A 5,000-nucleotide genomic window follows, 5' to 3' on the forward strand; every position below is an offset into this window, starting at 1 on the left:
ACGGCTGGGGATTTCAACCCGCTCGGTCTCTGCGGGGCGCCTCCACGCTTAGGCGCCCCAATGAACCGTGTTTCGCCGGCTTTACGGCTGGGGATTTCAACCCGCTCGGTCTCTGCGGGGTGCCTCCACGCTTAGGCGCCCCGCTCAACCGTGTTTCACCGGCTTTACGGCTGGGGATTTCAACCCGCTCGGTCACTGCAGGGCGCCTCCACGCTTAGGCGCCCCGCTCAACCGTGTTTCGCCGGCTTTACGGCTGGGGATTTCAACCCTTGCGGCTACCCGCATCGGTCTTACGGGCGCCTCCACGCTTAGACGCCCTGCCCGATCGTGTTTCACCGGCTTTACGGCTGGGGATTTCAACCCGCATCGGTCTCTGCGGGGCGCCTCCACGCTTAGGCACCCCGCTCAACCGTGTTTCGCCGGCTTTACGGCTGGGGATTTCAACCCGCTCGGTCACTGCGGGGCGCCTCCACGCTTAGGCGCCCCGCTCAACCGTGTTTCGCCGGCTTTACGGCTGGGGATTTCAACCCGCGCGGCTACCCGCATCGGTCTTACGGGCGCCTCCACGCTTAGACGCCCTGCCCGAACGTGTTTCGCCGGCTTTACGGCTGGGGATTTCAACCCGCTCGGTCTCTGCGGGGCGCCTCCACGCTTAGGCTCCCCAATGAACCGTGTTTCGCCGGCTTTACGGCTGGGGATTTCAACCCGCGCGGCTACCCGCATCGGTCTTACGGGCGAAACTCCACGCGGAGTCGCCCTGCCCGAACGTGTTTCGCCGGCTTTACGGCTGGGGATTTCAACCCGCTCGGTCTCTGCGGGGCGCCTCCACGCTTAGGCGCCCCGCTCAACCGTGTTTCACCGGCTTTACGGCTGGGGATTTCAACCCGCTCGGTCACTGCAGGGCGCCTCCACGCTTAGGCGCCCCGCTCAACCGTGTTTCGCCGGCTTTACGGCTGGGGATTTCAACCCGCACGGCTACCCGCATCGGTCTTACGGGCGCCTCCACGCTTAGACGCCCTGCCCGAACGTGTTTCGCCGGCTTTACGGCTGGGGATTTCAACCCGCTCGGTCTCTGCGGGGCGCCTCCACGCTTAGGCTCCCCAATGAACCGTGTTTCGCCGGCTTTACGGCTGGGGATTTCAACCCGCGCGGCTACCCGCATCGGTCTTACGGGCGAAACTCCACGCGGAGTCGCCCTGCCCGAACGTGTTTCGCCGGCTTTACGGCTGGGGATTTCAACCCGCTCGGTCTCTGCGGGGCGCCTCCACGCTTAGGCGCCCCGCTCAACCGTGTTTCACCGGCTTTACGGCTGGGGATTTCAACCCGCGCGGCTACCCGCATCGGTCTTACGGGCGAAACTCCACGCGGAGTCGCACTGCCCGAACTTGTTTCGCCGGCTTTACGGCTGGGGATTTCAACCCGCTCGGTCTCTGCGGGCGCCTCCACGCTTAGGCGCCCCAATGAACCGTGTTTCGCCGGCTTTACGGCTGGGGATTTCAACCCGCTCGGTCTCTGCGGGGCGCCTCCACGCTTAGGCGCCCCAATGAACCGTGTTTCGCCGGCTTTACGGCTGGGGATTTCAACCCGCTCGGTCTCTGCGGGGCGCCTCCACGCTTAGGCGCCCCAATGAACCGTGTTTCACCGGCTTTACGGCTGGGGATTTCAACCCGCGCGGCTACCCGCATCGGCCTTACGGGCGAAACTCCACGCGGAGTCACCCTGCCCGACCGCTTTTCGCCGGCTTTACAGCTGGGGATTTCAACCCGCATCGGTCTTACGGGCGCCTCCACGCTTAGACGCCCTGCCCCACCGTGTTTCGCCGGCTCTACGGCTGGGGATTTCAACCCGCGTGGTCCGTGTTTTTCGGTAACATATTCGTGTTCCTTGCCCCCGACGGGCCGTGTTTTTCGGTAACAAAATCGTGTCTTTTGTCCCCGCTGCACCGTGTTTTTTGCCCCGCTCAACCGTGTTTTTTGCCCCCGCTCAACCGTGCTTACTGCCCCCGCTCAACCGTGTTTTTTCGGTAACATAATCGTGTCTTCGGGTAACATAATCTTGTTTTTCGGGCCATTTTACACCGACAGAGGCACCCACAGGGGCCATGTACACCCCGCTTGGCATGTACATGAGGGGCTGCCTCTTCCAAAAATCCTTCCCCCCTATAGGGGAATATGCATTTTGGGTCTCCAGCCACGCCCAGGGTTACCACCCCCTGGAAATCCCCCAGGTTTACCCCCCATTTTATGTGGATGCATAGATTCAGACCGCCCTGCTCCACCGCTTTTCGCCATTTTTGCCCAACGTTAGCCGCTTCGGCGTGCCGCTGGACTGTTTTCGGGCCTTTTTCACCGACGCTTGGCCGTATCCGCTTAGTTTTCCCCAACGCTTGGCCGCATCCGCTTAGTTTTCCCCCGCTGGACTGTTTTCGGGTCACTTTTGCCCAACGTTAGCGGCTTCCGCTTGCCGCTGGACTGTTTTCGGGCCCTTTTTCACCGACCCTTGGCCGTATCCGCTTAGTTTTCCCCAACGCGTGGCCGCATCCGCTTAGTTTTCCCCCGCTGAACTGTTTTCGGGTCACTTTTGCCCAACGTTAGCCGCTTCCGCTTGCCGCTGGGCTGTTTTCGGGCCATTTTTCCCCAACACTTGGCCGTATCCGCTTAGTTTTCCCCAACGCGTGGCCGCATCCGCTTAGTTTTCCCCCGCTGAACTGTTTTCGGGTCAGTTTTGCCCAACGTTAGCCGCTACCGCTTGCCGCTGGACTGTTTTCGGGCCAATTTCCACCGACTCTTGGCCGTATCCGCTTAGTTTTCCCCAACGCGTGGCCGCATCCGCTTAGTTTTCCCCCGCTGAACTGTTTTCGGGTCACTTTTGCCCAACGTTAGCCGCTTCCGCTTGCCGCTGGACTGTTTTCGGGCAAATTTCCACCGACTCTTGGCCGTATCCGCTTAGTTTTCCCCAACGCGTGGCCGCATCCGCTTAGTTTTCCCCCGCTGAACTGTTTTCGGGTCAGTTTTGCCCAACGTTAGCCGCTTCCGCCTGCCGCTGGACTGTTTTCGGGCCAATTTCCACCGACTCTTGGCCGTATCCGCTTAGTTTTCCCCAACGCGTGGCCGCATCCGCTTAGTTTTCCCCCGCTGAACTGTTTTCGGGTCACTTTTGCCCAACGTTAGCCGCTTCCGCTTGCCGCTGGACTGTTTTCGGGCCAATTTCCACCGACTCTTGGCCGTATCCGCTTAGTTTTCCCCAACGCGTGGCCGCATCCGCTTAGTTTTCCCCCGCTGACCTGTTTTCGGGTCAGTTTTGCCCAACGTTAGCCGCTTCCGCTTGCCGCTGGACTGTTTTCGGGCCAATTTCCACCGACTCTTGGCCGTATCCGCTTAGTTTTCCCCAACGCGTGGCCGCATCCGCTTAGTTTTCCCCCGCTGAACTGTTTTCGGGTCACTTTTGCCCAACGTTAGCCGCTTCCGCTTGCCGCTGGGCTGTTTTCGGGCCAATTTCCACCGACACTTGGCCGCATCCGCTTAGTTTTCCCCAACGCGTGGCCGCATCCGCTTAGTTTTCCCCCGCTTAACTGTTTTCGGGTCACTTTTCCCCAACGTTAGCCGCTTCCGCTTGCCGCTGGGCTGTTTTCGGGCCATTTTTCCCCAACACTTGGCCGTATCCGCTTAGTTTTCCCCAACGCGTGGCCGCATCCGCTTAGTTTTCCCCCGCTGAACTGTTTTCGGGTCACTTTTGCCCAACGTTAGCCGCTTCCGCTTGCCGCTGGACTGTTTTCGGGCCAATTTCCACCGACTCTGGGCCGGATCCGCTTAGTTTTCCCCAACGCTTGGCTGCATCCGCTTAATTTTCCCCAGCTGAACTGTTTTCGGGTCACTTTGTCCCAACGTTAGCCGTTTCCGCTTGCCGCTGGACTGTTTTCGGGCCATTTTCCACCGACTCTTGGCCGTATCCGCTTGGTTTTGCCCAACGCTTGGCTGCTTCCGCTTAATTTCCCCCAGCTGAACTGTTTTCGGGTCACTTTTGCCCAACGTTAGCCGTTTCCGCTTGCCGCTGGACTGTTTTCGGGCCATTTTTCACCGTCACTTGGCCGTATCCGCTTAGTTTTCGCCAACAATTGGCTGCATCCGCTTAATTTTCCAAGCTATACTGCTTTCGGGTCAGTTTTGCCCAACGTTAGCCGCTTCCGCTTGCCGCTGGGCTGTTTTCGGGCCATTTTCCACCCACGCTGGCACCGACGGGGCCATGTACACCCACGCGCGTGTACATGAGGGGGCACCCATTTTTGAAAACCTTGCCCCCCTATAGGGGAATATGCATTTTGAGGCTCTAGCCACGCCCAGGGTTACCACCCCCTGAAAATCCCCCAAGTCAAAATCACCCATGTAAAATATTCAAAAAAATCTCAAAAAATCACAAAAAATTTATAAAATCAAATAAATTCAAAAAAAAAAAAAAAAATTTCAAAAATTCAAAAAAAATTCAAAAAATTCAAAAAAATTCAAAAAAATTCAAAAATTTCAAAAATTCAAAAAAAGTCCAAAAACCCAAAAAAACTTCAAAAATTTCAAAAATTCAAAAAAATTTCAAAAAAAATTTCAAAAATTTGCCCCGCTGAACTGTTTTCGGGTCACTTTTGCCCAACGTTAGCCGCTTCCGCTTGCCGCTGGACTGTTTTCGGGCCAATTTCCACCGACTCTTGGCCGTATCCGCTTAGTTTTCCCCAACGCGTGGCCGCATCCGCTTAGTTTTCCCCCGCTGAACTGTTTTCGGGTCACTTTTGCCCAACGTTAGCCGCTTCCGCTTGCCGCTGGGCTGTTTTCGGGCCAATTTCCACCGACACTTGGCCGCATCCGCTTAGTTTTCCCCAACGCGTGCCCGCATCCGCTTAGTTTTCCCCCGCTTAACTGTTTTCGGGTCACTTTTCCCCAACGTTAGCCGCTTCCGCATGCCGCTGGGCTGTTTTCGGGCCATTTTTCCCCAACACTTGGCCGTATCCGCTT

The sequence above is a fragment of the Carex rostrata genome, unplaced genomic scaffold (assembly GCF_964058835.1).
Source record: "Carex rostrata unplaced genomic scaffold, lpCarRost1.2 SCAFFOLD_40, whole genome shotgun sequence".
NCBI lineage: Eukaryota > Viridiplantae > Streptophyta > Magnoliopsida > Poales > Cyperaceae > Carex > Carex rostrata.